The 16,979-nt window shown below is 35.5% G+C and overlaps 1 long non-coding RNA gene across 3 annotated transcripts in view; it reads right to left on the reverse strand.

The window, feature by feature from the left end:
- LOC144229231 (uncharacterized) overlaps positions 1-16,979 on the reverse strand; it is a 294,216-nt gene that overhangs the window by 199,881 nt on the left and 77,356 nt on the right. For all 3 annotated transcript variants that reach the window (XR_013334415.1, XR_013334413.1, XR_013334414.1), the window contains 2 exons: positions 13,240-13,317; positions 11,934-12,100 (listed from right to left, as the gene is read on the reverse strand). This is a non-coding gene — a long non-coding RNA (uncharacterized LOC144229231). The remainder of the gene's footprint in view (positions 1-11,933; positions 12,101-13,239; positions 13,318-16,979) is intronic.

Here is a 16,979-nt window from a genome sequence, read left to right on the forward strand (position 1 = left end):
CTTGAAGTATCAATTTTTAAAAATCTTTTAAAAATGTCTTATTTATTTCCGAGAGAGAGAGACAGAGGCAGCGTGAGCATGGGAGGGTCACAGAGAAAGTGAGACAAGGAATCCAAAGCAGGTTCCAGGCTCTGAGCTAGCTGTCAGCAGAGAGCCCGACGCAGGGCTCGAACCCACGAACCGTGAGATCATGTCCTGAGCCGAAGTCGGACGCTTAACCAACTGAGCCACCCAGGCACCTCAAAGTATCCATTTTTAAACACAAATTTAATTCAGTTATTTACATAGATCCAATTCAAAATACTGTTTAATCTGTTCCTGAAACTTTTGAAAAATCCAGAATTTTTACAACATGATTATTGCTTAAGTGTCTTAATTCAGCGTTTCAGCTGAACACAGGCACTTATAGGGTATGCAGCCAGCATCAGTTGCACGCATGCTATGAAAATGAAGCCAGTGACATGACTGTGTGACAAAGTTATGTTGCCTTAACTCTTTACGTTGGGTTTAGAAAGACAAAATGACTGGATATACTTTAATAACTATGTAACATTTAACATACAGATACCTTTTAAATGAAAGTAAATAATATATAAAAATGAAAATTGAATATTCGTGTTTCTTATAAATGAGTATTTAGCATAAATTACAAATATTTTCCAAAATGCATTTGACAGTTTCTGTCATTTATAATTTTCCTGATATTATCATCCAAGGCAAAAGTAGCCAGATATTTTAACTTTTTCTGAAGTAAAATATTTTGATCTGCCACCCAAATCTGCCACCACCTTCTTATAATTCTTCCAGTCATCTCTGCAATATTGAGAGAAAGGGAAAATGAGAGAAATAGGAGAAAAGGTACGTAAAGCAGGAGCAGTACTATAATCTTGCATGATTATTTGATCTTGGAGATATTCTATACACTCAGAATCAACCATGCCTAGTTCTCTCTGAGCACTTTTCAGGTTATTGAAACATGACTTATTTAACATCACCTTGGCTGCTGAAATAAAGGGGCAGAGATCACTGAGGGAATGTTTCCAGGCCCAATACAGAAAGTTTTATATCATCAGATGGTTCCTTCCAGGTGATAGCCACAGACAATGCTGTTTCTTACTGTGACTTATCCCTTCTACCAGTTGTTCACTTACTCATATTTGCCACTCTATTTTTTATGCTACACAGTGCCCAGACCCATATCAATGTCATGTCATTACCTGTAAAGGGCATTTTCCATGGTCATGAAAAACCAATACACTAAAATAGTTTAAATACTTTTAAGCCAGATATAAGGAGTAGGCGAGAAATGTCATGCATAGAGACTAATCCTACAGTTGGGGTTGGAAACATTGCTATTGCTTTTCTCATGTTCACGTCTACCATTCAAAATGGGCTGGATTTGCTGTAGATGGGCATGTTTCACATCTGAATAAATATTTCTGCCCAATCTAAATTCCAGACCATTTAGCATATTTTATACTAAACTTCTTACCCATTAACATATTCAAGGAAACCTTCTCTTAATTAACACAGTTAACATATCATTATCATGCTCAGGACAAGATAATGTATTTACATTAGAGATCAACTTATGAAAGATGTCAGAACTTAATCTATTTAAGAATTTCATTCAGGAATATATAAAAGGACTCTGATACATACTGTATAACATTTGATAATTTGGTGGAAAATGTCTGATATATATATATTTTTTTCATTCTGAAATAACGTATAACACCAAGATGCAACATCAAAAGCACATTTTAAAAAAGGATGTGTAAAGTGCCACATGATAAACACCAAAGGGTTTTTTTTAATTGGCAAAGTACTTGTACCATGCTATATAACTCTAAATCATGCTTTTGAAAATCCTGCCTTCTCTGAATTATGATAAATTCACTGTGCTTTATCTTCCAATGCAGACAATAAAATGCACCCTGATGAAAGTACCAAAATGTTTATTTTTAATGGAACACTAGTCCTAGAAATGAAAATAAATATGCATTATATTAATACATGGTTTATAAAATCTTCAAAATATATTGTAGAGAAGAGTTCTATATAGTATAGAATTGTATCCATTATTATACTTGTTTATAGTCACACTCATTCAGCTTAAAGACAAAGATATTCAATTATCTGGACAGTTTTTTATATATGACACATTCAGGTTTCTCTTAAGTCTACTTTGAGTACTTACAGCATCTCAGCACTGCTATGAAGGCATATAAATTTTCATGTGCATTAGAAAATCAAACACTATATATTTTTAAAAATTATTCTTTTCACCATTACTAACTTCTATTTTTAATCTTTCTTCCTTCTTTGACAGAAAGCTTTTATTTACTATAGAAAAGCAACCAAAAACTCAGAACTGGCTGTGGGGGATATGGGAGGAGGTGGGGCCTCAGTGACAGAGAGAGGAATCGGGTCTCCTCAGGACCCGCTGTGGAGGATTCCAGAAGACTTGATGCCACGTCCACTCATACAAAAACCTGACCTCCTCGGGACCCGTGCAGAAGAGGCAGATATTGCCCAGGTGTCTGAATGTCTCCCTTGGGGTACCTCTGTTTCCAATAGTCTATGTTCCTGGCTACCTCAAGAAACAAGCCAAAGTATACATGGTGGAGAGTCCCAAATACCACTATGAGTAGGAAAATAAAATAACCAAGGTCTCAACAAGAGAGACCAAGAGACACTATTCAAAGAACACTTTCTGAATGGACAGGCCCTGGACAGTCAAAGAGCCTTCTTTGGTACAGCAGCACTCACAGGTATAGAGTACAAAACAAGCTTTTAAAACTAACAAGAGATAGAAAGCTAACCAAAATGACGAAACAGAAGAACTCTCCTTCAAAGAAATTCCAGGAAGAAATGACAGCTAAAGAACTGCTCAACACAGATATAAGCAAAATAACTGAACAAGAATTTAGAACAATAGTCATAAAATTAATCGCTGGGCTTGAACAAAGCATGGAAGACATCAGAGAAACTATTGCTACAAAGACTATGGAGCTTAAAAATAGTTGTGATGAATTTTAAAATGCTATAAATGAGATGCAAAACAAAATGGAGGCATCCAATGCACGGATTGAAGAGGCAGAAAGGAGAATAAGTTATTTAGAAGACACAATTATAGAAAAAGAGGAAGCTGAAAAAAGAGCTTAGATATACTGATCCAGGAACACGAAAGGAGAGTTCAAGACCTCAGCGATGCAATCAAATGGAATAATATCCATATCCTAGGAATCCCTGAAGAGGAGGAGAGAGGGAAAGGCACTGAAGGAGTCCTGGAACAAATAGCAGAGAACTTCCCCAATCTGGGGAAGGAAACAGACTTTGAAATCCAAGAGGCACAGAGAACTCCCCTCGGACGCAACTTGAATCGATCTTCTACACGACATATCATAGTGAAACTGGCTAAATATAAGGACAAAGAGAAAATTCTAAAAGCAGCTAGGGATAAAAGGTCCCTAACATACAAAGGGAAACCTATCAGAGTGGTGACAGACCTATCTACTGAAACTTGGCAGGCCAGAAAGGAATGGCAGGAGATCTTCATTGTGATGAACAGAAAAAATATGCAGCCAAGAATCCTCTATCCAGCAAGCTTGTCTTTCAGAATAGAAGGAGAGATAAAAGTCTTTCCAAGTAACAAAAATTGAAAGAATTCATCACCACTAAACCAGCCCTACAAGAAATCCTGAGGGGGACTCTCTGAGGGAAGTGTTGCAAGGAATGCAAGATACCAGAGACACCACCACAAGCATAAATCCCACAAAGGACACCATGACTCTAAACCCATAATTTTCAATAATAACACAGAATGTAAATGGGCTAAATGCCCCAATCAAAAGACACAGGGTATCAGAATGGAAAAAAAACAAAATCCACCTCTTCGCTGTCTACAAGAAACTCATTTAAGACTCGAGGACATCTTCAGATTGAAAGTAAGGGGATGGAGAAATATCTATCATGCTACTGGAACTCAAAAGAAAGCTGGGGTAGTTATACTTATATCAGACAAAATGGACTTCAAAGTAAAGACAGTAACAAGGGATGAAGAAGGGTATTATATAATAATTACAGGTTCTATCCATCAGGAAAAACTAACTATTATAAATGTCTATGCACCAAATATGGGAACACCTAAATATATAAAACAATTAATCACAAACAAAAACACTCTTATGGATAAGAATGTACTAATAGCAGGGGACTTTAATACTCTGCTTACAGCAAGGGATAGATCAACTAGACAGAAAATCAATAAAGACACAATGGACTTAAATGACACATTGGACCAGATGGATCTGACAAATATATTCAGAACTCTACATCTTGACGCCATGGAATTCACTTTCTTCTCAAGTGTGCATGGCATATTCGCCAAGACAGATCACATACTGGGACATAAAGCAGCCCTCAATAAACATAAAAGAATTGAGATCATACCATGCACACTTTCAGATCACAATGCTATGAAACTTGAAATCAATCACAGGAAGAAGTCTGGAAAACCTCCAAAAACATGGAGGTTAAAGAACACCCTACTAAAGAATGAATGGGCCAATCAGACAATTAGAGAAGAAATTAAAAAATATATGGAAACAAATGAAAATGAAAATACAACAATCCAAACTCTATGGGATGCGGCAAAGGCAGTCCTAAGAGGAAAGTACATTGCACTCCAGGCCTATTTCAAGAAATTAGAAAAAGCGCAAGTACAAAATCTAACAGCGCACCTAAAGGAACTAGAGGGAGAGCAACAAGAGCACCCCAAACCCAGTAGGAGAAGAGAAATAATAAAAATCAGGGCAGAAATAAACAATATAGAATCCAAGAAAACAGTTGAACAGATCAACAAAACCAAGAGTTGGTTTTTTGAAAAAATAAACAAAATTGACAAACCTCTAGCCAGCCTTCTCAAAAAGAAAAGAGAGAGCACTCAAATAGACTAAATCATGAATGAAAATGGACTGATTACAACCAACTCCTCAGAAATACAAGCAATTATCAGGGAATACTATGAAAAAATATATGGCAACTAATTGGACAACTTAGAAGAAATGGACAAATTCCTAAACACACACATCCTAGCAAAATTCACACGGGAAGAGAGAGAAAATCTGAACAAACCCATAACTAGTGAGGAAATCGAATCAGTTATCAAAAATCTCCCAACAAATAAGAGTCCTGGGCCAGATGGCTTCCCTGGGGAATTCTATCAGACATTTAAAACAGAATTAATATCCATTCTTCTCAAGCTATTCCAAAGAATAAAAATCGAAGGAAAACTTCCAGACTCATTTCATGAAGCCAGCATCACTCTGATTCCCAAGCCAGACAGAGATCCAGCAAAAAAGGAGAATTATAGGCCAATATCCTTGCTGAATACATATGCAAAAACCCTCAACAAGATACTTGCAAATCAAATCCAACAGCACATAAAAAGAATTACCCACCAAGATCAAGTGGGATTCATTCCTCGGTTACAGGGCTGGTTCAATATTCACTCAATGTGATACATCACATCAACAAAAGAAAAGATAAAAACCATATGATCCTGTCCATAGATGCAGAAAAAGCATTTGACAAAATACAGAATCCCTTCTTAATAAAGACCCTCGAGGAAGTCAGGATAGAAGGAACCTACTTAAACATCATAAAAGCCATCTATGTGAAGCCCTCAGCTAACATCATTCTCAATGGTGAAAATCTGAGAACTTTCCCCCTGAAATGAGGAACACGACAGGGATGTCTGCTCTCACCACTGTTGCTTAACATAGTGCTGGAAGTCCTAGCATCAGCCATCAGACAGCAAAAGGAAATCAAAGGCATAANCAGTGTGGTATTGGCACAAAAACAGACACATAGACCAATGGAATAGAATTGAGGACTCAGAGCTGGACCCCAAGGTATACAGCCAACTAATCTTTGATAAAGCAGGAAAAAACATCCAATGGAAAAAAGACAGCCTCTTTAACAGATGGTGTTGGGAGAACTGGACAGACACATGCAGAAGATTGAAACTAGATCAATTTCTCACACCATACACAAAAATAAACTCAAAATGGATAAAGGACCTGAACGTGAGACAGGAAACNTCAAAATTGCACCAGCATACTTCTCAAAACTAGAACAAACTATCCTAAAATTTGTATGGAACCACGAAAGACCCCGAATAGACAAATTATACTGAAAAATAAAACCAAATGGGAAGTATCACCGTCCCAGACTTTCGCCTCTACTACAAAGCTGTCATCATCAAGACAGTGTGGTATTGGCACAAAAANCCCACAAAATTAATAGGCAACTGACGGAATGGGAAAAGATAGTTGCAAATGACATATCAGATAAAGGGCTAGTATGCAGAATCTATAAGGAACTCACCTAACTCCACACCCGAAACACAAACAACCCAGTGAAGAAAAGGGCAGAAGATATGACAGGCACTTCTCCAAAGAGGACATCGATATGGCCACAGACACATGAAATGATGCTCAGCGTCCTTCATCATCAGGGAAATAGAAATCAAAACCACACTGAGATGCCACCTCACACTGGTCAGAGTGGCTAAAATGAACAAATCAGGAGACTATAGATGCAGGTGAGGATGTGGACATCCTCCTACACTGTTGGTGGGAATGTAAACTGATGTAGCCCTTCTGGAAAACAGTGTGGAGGTTCCTCAGGAAATTAACAGTAGAACTNAGGACTGTGGGGGAGAAGAAGGAGAAAATTAGGGGGGAGAGGGAGGGAGGTAAACCATGAGAGACTCTTGAATGTTGAGAACAAACTGAGCACTGATGGAGGTGGGAGGGAGTGGAAGGAGGGTGATGGGCATGGAGGAGGGCACTTGTGGGGATGAGCACTGGGTGTTACATGGAAACCAACTTGACAATAAACTATTAAAAAAAATAAAAGCAGCCAAAAGACTTTAAGTTTCAGTATTAAGTATATATAAACAATCTATAAGTACTTTGAATATATTTTCTTAACTAGTACAGTGTTCAAATTATAAGTCTGTTAATAATTGGTGAGGGGTGATGAGATCCTTCAGGACCATCTGGATATAAATATGGTAAATTATTTGATTATTTTATACAAAGAAGTCCCCACGGTCAGTTGGCTTTGGAATCAATTCGGTGTTTGAATCCCCATTTATTATGTATCAGCTAAATAAAAGTCTCTTCTGTAAAGTACGAATAATACATACTTCACATTATTTTGGGGAAGGATTATTTAAAAACGCAAATGTAAAGAGTTAAGCAACTGACCCTGAGTAAACACTAAGTTAGATTTTCTCTTCATCAATAGCTTAGAGTTATATCTGAAAGTAAAATAAGTAAAAAAAAAAATAAATTCTGACTATAAGGCTATTAAAGTAACAAACTGTACTACAGAGGATCTTGTAAAATATCCTTCTGTGATTATCTCCCCAAAATAGATAAATCTGTTTCTAGAATAGGCTATGTATTAACCTTACCCCTCACCAGACTCTGTTCCATCTTTATTGACCTTCAATCTCTTGTTGCTTCCACATATGATTTAATAGCTAGAAGCATCTTGCTTAAGAAATAAGAGCTTCTATTCCCAGAGGAATGCAGAGCTATTGATTCAAATTAAAATTCATGGTGTGAACTTCAAAAATCCTTCACCATTGCTCAATCTTCATTATATTTATCTCCTTAACTTATAGTTCAAGATAGTGGATCCTTTTATGTTAATTACTTGTTCTAGGTTATCTCTTACCGTCATGACAAGACCAAGAAAGTATAGATTTAGAATGGAAATACTTAATATTAGTCTTGATTCCAGGATTATTCCTGAGCATTAGGTCTTACATTTGTAAAATAAATAAATAAATAAATAAATAAATAAATAAAATATCTTGTTTAAGTCACAGGATAAAGTCAGCATTCAATCACATGATGGGGCACGTATAAGATATTAAGCATAAAAAAATGAGAAATACTTTCAGACAAAGCTGAATTAGGAATTCCAAACAATTAATCAAGATAGAGTGACTGGTGTCATAATCAGGGAAATTCATGCTTTCATTTTATTATAAACCTAATATAGAATACCTATTTTACTACTGAAACATGTATTCTACTACTTTTCTTGTACTCACGAAAATTTCCTACTTTAAAATTCTATAAGGGGCACTTGGATGGCTCAGTCAGGTAAGTGTCTGACACCTGATTGCAGTTTAGGTCATGATTTCATGGTGGTGAGATCAAGCTATGCATCAGGCTCTGTGCTGAGTGTGGAGCCTGCTTGGGGTTTTATCTCTCTCTCTCTCTCTCTCTTTTCCCTTCTTGCACTCCTTTTCTCTCAAAATAAATAAATAAACTTAAAGAAAAAGGGTAAAAGAAAAAACCTCTATAAGGCTCACTACTAAATGTCAAAACTTACCAATCTATCTATATAAGTTTCCATATATACTTCCAACCTATGTATATGTGTATACATATAAACATGTTCACTTATTTATCCAAAAATACATGATTGATGGATTGCATGAATCTTTCACTTGGATACATAAATATTTATCAATTTGCTTTCCTCCTCTTATTAATGACCATATTTTACTTTCATTTGTGACTTCTCACTATCCTAATATGTTTCAAGTTACAGTGTTTTAAAAAACAAATTCCTCTTGGAATTTAGTAAATAAAGCAGATATCTCAGGTAGATGTCCAATTATTCTTGACATCGTTTCCAAATTTAAAAAATAACCTAATAATCCTTATTTCTTGAACACTCAATTCTCATTTGGGTTTATGGTAAGAATACCAGATCACACTTAAGGGGGGAAACTTGTTTTAGTATATACAAATTTTTAAATTTTTTTAATGTTTTTATTTATTATTGAGAGACAGAAAGAGACATAGTATGAGCATAGGAAAGGCAGAGAGAGTGGGAGGCACAGAACCTGAAGGAGGTTCCAGGCTCTGAGCTATCAGTACAGGCCCAACAAGGAGCTCGAACTCACAAACCATGAGATCATGACCTGAGCCGAAGTTGGCCGTTTAACTGACTGAGCCACCCAGGCACCCCAGTATATTCATATTTTTTAAATGTTTTACTTGCATATATTTCACTATTATACAAGCAATATGTATGCATTGTTGAAAAAACAGTAAAAAAACTGAAGAGAAATTAAAAAGAATCACCTATAATTCTACCAGACTGCTTATATTTTGGAGTGTATGTTTCATGACATTTTATGCATGAATAAACCATACTTTTAGATGTGGAATATTATTCCTAGTTTTATAATTAGTTTAATTATATGTGCTAAACATCTCTTCCTTTTTTTAAAAAATAGTATATTGTCAAGTTGGTTTCCATATAACACCCAGTGCTCATCTCCACAAGTGCCCTCCTCCATGCCCATCACCCCCCTTCCCCTCTCCCCCATACCCATCAGTCCTCAGTTTGTTCTCAGCATTCAAGAGTCTCTTATGGTTTGCCTCCCTCCTTCTCCACCTCTATTTCCTCCCTTCTCCTCCCCCACAGTCCTCCGTTAAGTTCCTCCTAATCCTCCTATACATGCAAATATATGGTATCTGTCCTTCTCTGCCTGACTTATTTCACTCAGCATAACACCCTCGTGTTCCATCCATGTTGCTACACATGGCCAGATTTCATTGTTTCTCATTGCCATGTAGTATTCCATTGTATAGATAAACCACATCTTCTTGATCCATTCGTCAGTGGATGGAAACTTGGGCTCTTTCCATGTTTTGGCTATTGTTGAGAGTGCTGCTATGAACGTTGGGGTACATGTGCCCCTATGCATCAGCACTCCTGTATCCCTTGGGTACATTCTTAGCAAGGCTATGTTTAGAATAATTATAATGATCTCAAAGTATTCCATTGCATATACCAAATTTTATTTATCAATTCCATATAATGGGACATTCACATTGCTTTATTGTTACATAGACAGTACCATAATTGGGGCGCCTGGGTGGCTCACTGGGTTAGGTGTCCAAATTCGGCTCAGGTCATGATCTCACAGTTCGTGGGTTTGGGCTCCACATCTGACTCTGTGCTGACAGCTCAGAGCCTGGAGCCTGCCTCGGATTCTGTGTCTCCCCCTCTCTTTGTCCCTCCCCGCTCATGCTCTGTCTCTCTCTGTGTCAAAAATAAATAATAAATGTTTTTAAAAATATACAGTATAATGATAAATACACCTGAATCTTTGTACAATTGTCCAATTACTTCCCTTAGGAAAACTTTAACACTAGAATTTCTTAGGTCAAAGAATATGTATCTTTTCAGCTTTCATCATACTTTGACAAAATCCTCCAAAGGATTTTGGGTTGAAGAATTCCTTTTTCTATATTCTATTTCTATATTGAGTTTTAATTTTTAGAGTTTTCTGTATATGGAATATCCTGCTTTACTAATATGTTTTTTACTACTACTAAGCTTCATATTTACACATCTCTTACTTGGCCACTGTTTTTTCTGATTATATGAAATGTCATTCCTTATCCTTTGCTCATTTTTCAATGGAGTAGTTTTCTTTATATTACATAATAAAGAGATTTTTGTATGTTAATGTTGATAACCTTTTACCTGTGTAAATGTTTCAAATGTTTTCTCAAGGCTTACCCCCCCTTTACATTTACTTATTGTAGTTTTTGATGTCTGGATGTTTTAAAATTGTATGTATCAGGGTGCCTGTGCGGCTCAATCAGTCAAGTATTTAACTCTTGATTTCTGCTCAGGTCATGATCTCGCAGTTTGTGACTTCAAGCCCCGCATTGGGCTCTGTGCTGACAGTGTGGAGCCTGCTTGGAATTTTCTCTTTCCCTTTCTCCCTCAAAATAAACAAACATTAAAAAAGTAAAACAAAATACTACATATCAATTTTGCTCTGGTTTTGTTATTAAATTTTTCCTAATGCTAAGAATACAAATATATAGTGGGGAACTCTAAGCCTCCTTGGGCTTTAAATTTAAAGTCTGTGTATCTTCCATAGCTCCCACAATGTGAGGGGATATCCTTTATGCCTCCAAGGCTCCTCTGCTTCCCCAACAAAACATTTAACAAGCTATACTACTATCATCCATTTACCTTTCGGTGTCTACCTCAGACCATAAGCTCCTTGAAATTATGAACAGTCTCACTTATATTTGGCATAAATAAGAACTCTGTTAAATTAGGTCTTTAAGTTATTGTCCAATAGGCATTCATAACCTATACTTGAACTTATTATATATTGCACTAACACAGTGTTATTGGTACAAGTTTTCCATTCTGTAAGTTCCTAGTACCATGTACTTTCAAACAAGATGTTATATTTATAATACCTATGTTTGTTATGCAATTTTTAGTTAATATTTGTTGCCTCTATAGAGAAAAATCAAGCCTATTTTGTACATTAGTGGATCCCATTATATTTACCTATACTAGGTGTAGAATAAATAATTGAGAATTGTGAAAAAATCAATAAATAACATACAGTTTATAACCGAGAACCTCTAGACAAAATATATCTCCACTGCTCTGACTTTCTTGAAAATAATTTAAAATATTTTAGTATTTCTATCTGTACTACTATAGGAAACACAATATGATAGGAAAGATCATGAAGAGATTTCTAGAATGATTTCTGCTTTCATCATTGTATCATGCTTAAATAACTCAAGAAACGTATAATATTTAAATTTTAAAATAACCATCATTGTCATGCTATCAAACACTTTATTGCTAAAGCAATTTACTTCAAGTCACCAAATGAATTGTCTTATTTTATATTTATCATGAACTCATTGTATGTATAAACAGCAAAGTACAATGCTGGACAGGAGAATAATAAAAACAGATGGAGGACATTTTCAGTTGGATGACCTTTTAGTTCACAGGCTTGCATAAGACTGAATCTAGTTATGCTAAATAACTAGTGGTACCTCTTAGCACCTGCTCAGTCTCCTAAAAGCATTCAACCTTTGCTTCTGGGTTCTTGAGAATAACACAAGCTTCTGATGGGAGGCAGATGTGACTTGATGTTGATGTGGCTGTACTAGCCATTCCAGTGAATCCTCAAGGGTAAACAATGTACAACCTTGAAGATGATCTATAAAGATGCAAACATTTGCATAAGGCCTTTGCTCACCATGGAAAAAATATTTCAAAATTTATGATAAAGAAAGTAAATGCTGTATTCATTTGTCAATATTTTAGCATGATAGGTGACAATGAAATTAAACTGGGTTTATTTACAACCTTAAATAACATATACAAGATAAAAAGTGTTAAAGTCGGTTGTAGCAGACTAAAAACCTACTTTATTTAACAGAAGAATACAGTAGCTCAGATGCTGAGGTCAACATCCCTGGACTCAAATCTTGGTTCTACCTCTATATTGTAGCAGTTATTAGCTGTATGAACTTGAACAAGTTCCTCAGCTTCTAGGGTTTCTTGGCTACACAATGGGGTTTATAATATTAACTATTAACAATAATCTCCATTGGTTTTTGAGACACTTCATGCTAATCATCACCATGGTGTACCTGAAAATTCTCAGTAACTGTTAAAGATTATTAACAGTTTTATTGGCATAGATTCCTATGCATCCATCAAGATCCAGATCATAAGTCACTGGTTTTATGCAATCTTTCTTACCCAGAGCAGATCTAATTATTTTTCTTTTGAGCTCCCATTTCCTTATAATTAGTTAATATAAGATTAATTTATTGGGTTGACTATTTAGATAAGTCACTTGGCTCGGTAAGACTCTTCTGATGGGATGGCTTGAGGAACAAGTATTCACAATTCCATTTATTATTGAATTTTTCCTTTACTGGTTGAAGGGCACAGACAATACTGCTCAGGGTAATGAGATTTATAGAGTCTATGTACAAGAGGGAAAAGTAGAGTAAAGAGGTAAGAAACTGTAGAAGGAAGAACATATATACCTACAGAATTTTATTAAGTTTCTGGTATGTATTGTGTAATGTGAGTTTTCTTTCCCAATAAATCTTTAATAACATATTTATTCCTTATTAAAGCTTTATAAAGTTTGATGGGTTTGGAAGAACGGTATAACAAAATAGTGTATTCTAGGTGATTTGAAGGAAAAAAGAAAATTGCCAATGAGAGTTCTGTCACCTGCCCATTTCTATAGCTAGCCTGTGAGTTCCAGCAGGTGGGATAATATTGATAGCTATTAATTTCCAGAGTCTAAATACATGATGAAGAGATGTTCTTACGTACTTTTAACTTTTCCAAACTATGAAGTCCTGTCTTCCATGAACATTGTGAGCTGAACTCATAAATGCAGTCATATTACCCCTTTGAAAAGGAAGAGAAATTTTGATAGTAATGATGTGCCTAAATCTGATGACAAACACATATAAATAGAAATACCCATGATCATATAGATACAAAAGAATATATAGCCTACTTACTATTTTTTAATAAAGTTTTCCAAAAATTTAGAGATTTAACATGGCATTCTAAAAACCGATTTTAAGGGCAACTGGGTGGCTCAGTTGGCTAAGTATCTGACTCTTTTTTTTGGCACAGGTCATGATCTCCTGATTGGTGAGTTCAAGACCCATGTTGGGCTCTGTACGGACAGCACAGATCCCTGCTTGGGATTCTCTCTCTCCCTCCCTCACTGCCCCTACCCTGTTCACTCACACACTCTCTCTCTCTCAAAATAAATAAATAAACATTTAAAAAATGTTTTTAAAATTTTAAAACATAAAAACACAGTCTAACATTTAAAAATAAATAAAAACATAAAAACCAATTTTAGGGCCATGATATATCAAAACATTTATGTTAAAAATTAATAATTACACAATGATTTTCCAATATTTCTTAATTAAATAAATCACGTTTTATTTGCCAGCTAGATATGATACCTATTTCAGATGGAAATAATGAAGCTAAAGCAAAATTTAAAGGCTCAGGAATGGCAAAAGTATAGTAAAAAAAAAAAGGTGTAGTAGTATTAGAGCAAAGAAGAATTAAGAAAATAAATCTGAACACACGGCAATAAATGTATTACATATTTTGATAAATTCCAGGTATAGTTTTCAAAATTAGGTCTAAAAATAGCCACTACTATCACTTTATAACAAAAATCCACTGATGCCTAGAGTTAAAAGCATCAGTACTTCCTGGGTACCTAAGAACATGTTGGCAAATTTGTCAATATATATACCTTAAATAGTGTGGATAGACTTGCTACATTGTGTTTCTTTTGCCTTTATTTTCTATTTAAAGACCATGAGATTAGACATGGATAATTTTAACTAAAACAGGAAGAAAATTGAGAAATGAGACCATTTATGTGACACTCCACTTGAGATGGTCAAAACTACACAACTGTAAATGGTGTCTCACATAGGGCTCAACCATTTTAATTGAACTCAGTATTCACTAATGTGACCAATTGTACTATTTAGATCTGCTGAGCTCAAGCCGATAAAATCATCTCTGAGATGCACAAAAATTCTGAAGTGACTCATTTCTCAAACTCCACAAGACATTCTAGGAAGAGGGAGACAACTAGGATGGGAGAACATGAAAGTCGTACATACACTTTTAATGTTTCCACGGTCTCTGCTTGAATATTCTAAGAATGTCTATGTCTCCATCCAACTGTGATGCTGTCTCTAATTTAAAGTTATGAGATTACATAACAGAGTGAAACTTTTCACATCATTTAAGATATTAACTGCAGGAGATTTTTTGTTTCTTCCTTTTTTTTTTTTTTTTTTTTGTCTTCACTCAGCCAGATCCTTTTTTATTAAGATCCTATTAGCTGGCTTTGGGATGATGATAATATAGCTTGGCCAGTTCAATCACCACATTTTGTCTGTCATTTTCCTCTCATGCACTTAATGGCTGCCTTGTACAAGATAAAAGATACGGAGAGCAAATCCCCCTTGGAAGTGAACACAAATAAGTTCACATAGTCATAAATTAATAACAGGCAATCTTTCATTTCTACCTGCTTGTATCCTTTTGTCTGATTGCTCCATTAGTCCCTCTTCTCTGAAGTTTCCAATAAAGAAAATGTAATGCCACTTTTAAGTATAATTAGAATGGATAAATGAACAGAAAAGGAAGAAGCATTCTGAATCATTAATTGTTCTAATAGGCTCAATCTGGGGAACATGAATGATGAATATGCTAAACAAAAGAGAATGTGCACATTATGCTTAGAAGCAAAGTAAAACTCAGTGAGATCAGCATACAGGAGGAAAATACAGGATGCACATTGCTAAGCATCACTTAGCAAATGATATCTGCTTCTTCATTATGGTATTGTTACTACAAGCATGATAACCATTCTGGTAGAAGCTTTGTGTTTACCTAAGTTCTGGAAACCCTTACTAATTGATGGGATTATTATTAAGATCCAAAGCACTCTTTTTTAGATTGTGCTTAGTATTTGAACTATTTAATCATTTATTTTTTTGTTTTGTTATTTTAAATTAAAGTAGATTTTGTTGTTTGAGTGTGTTAAAAGATAAACTGAGGCATATTAAAAATTATGAGTTTGAGCAAAAATCCATTCTATTTGGAGAGCACCAAACCAGAAGTTAGGAGTAATCCATGGCCAAAATCTTGGGGAGAGACTTTTATAAGAAGTAAATCAAGGAAACCAATTGGGTATAGCTTGAAGTCTAATTGGGTGGTTTGTGATTGGCTGTCCTTAGACTTAGAGTTTGGTAATCCTGAGGCATTTAAAGATTTAGATTTTGATGTGTTCAGGTAGACTACCATGGCATTAAAGCCACTTTGGTGTAATGGCCTCCTTGTTTAATAATTTAACACGTGTGTGTGTGTGTGTGCCCCTGAGATTATGTAAACAAGCTATTGAAGTAGCCTTAGTTGCTAGCATTTTGGCAAAGAATAAATAGCAAGAGGTGACAGACCAATTGTACATACATATGAATATCTATAATCCATAAACTTATCAGAGAGCCAGTGTGGTGAGGCAGTTAGGACTCAGAAATCATACTCTGTGGGCCCAAACCTCAGCTCTGTCACTTACTTACTCTGTGATCTTGAACAAATTACCTTTTTTCTGTTCTGGTTTTCTTTGTAACATGGGAATATTAGTAGCTAATTAATGGGATCTTGTGAGATATACATGATTAAATATATATAAAGTGCACAGAACTCTACATAGCCCATGACAAACACCCTTACCATTTCAGGATAAATATAAAACATCATGATGGGATATAGTACTGTCAGCTGTGTTCTGGTTGATGTTTTTATCAAGTTTTCACTTGATAATCCAGGGTTCAAGCAATCTATCCAGAGTCTGAAGGGAAAGGCATTTGCAAAATATAAAAATACTAACAATTGTTATTTGCACTAAAAGACTAAAAGATATATTGAGCTGCCTATAAGAGATTTCATGAAGATCTTAAAGGTAAGCTTGTTATGGCAGAGGCCATGAGAGGTTGTTTCCTGCTATCGCTGAGACTGCTCCCAATTCTAAAAGTGTTATAAATCAGAAATGCAAAGTTCATGTAAACTAATAGTCCAATTCTCCATAAAATGAAAACAAAATTAAAGTTGCCTAATTCTTATCTGATACTTCTCTTCTCTCTCACTTTAGCAATTTATCAATAGACAAAAAATAACAAGTTTGTAACCATAAGCAGAGAATTAGCCTAATATAGAGAATAGTTGTGGAACATCTCCTAACATAACTGTCTTCAGCAGCAAACTAGTTTCTCCCACTTGCCCCACCCACCATTAAAGCCTAAGACAATAGGGCAGAGCAGATGGGGAAATAGGAAGATAGGATTTAGTTGGAAATCTACCAGATATGAAGAGGAACTTGGAAGCATCTTTCTACCTTGTGGCTGTTAAAAGGAGGAAGCAAAATAGAGAGAAGGTGATTAGAGCATGCCTCTTTCCCTATCTCTTATTCCTAGCTCATATCTGATGTGAACTGTGAGAAGCTGGAGGTGAAATGT

This window comes from Crocuta crocuta, unplaced genomic scaffold, assembly GCF_008692635.1.
Source record: "Crocuta crocuta isolate KB4526 unplaced genomic scaffold, BGI_CrCroc_1.0 scaffold163, whole genome shotgun sequence".
NCBI classification, from domain to species: Eukaryota; Metazoa; Chordata; class Mammalia; order Carnivora; family Hyaenidae; genus Crocuta; species Crocuta crocuta.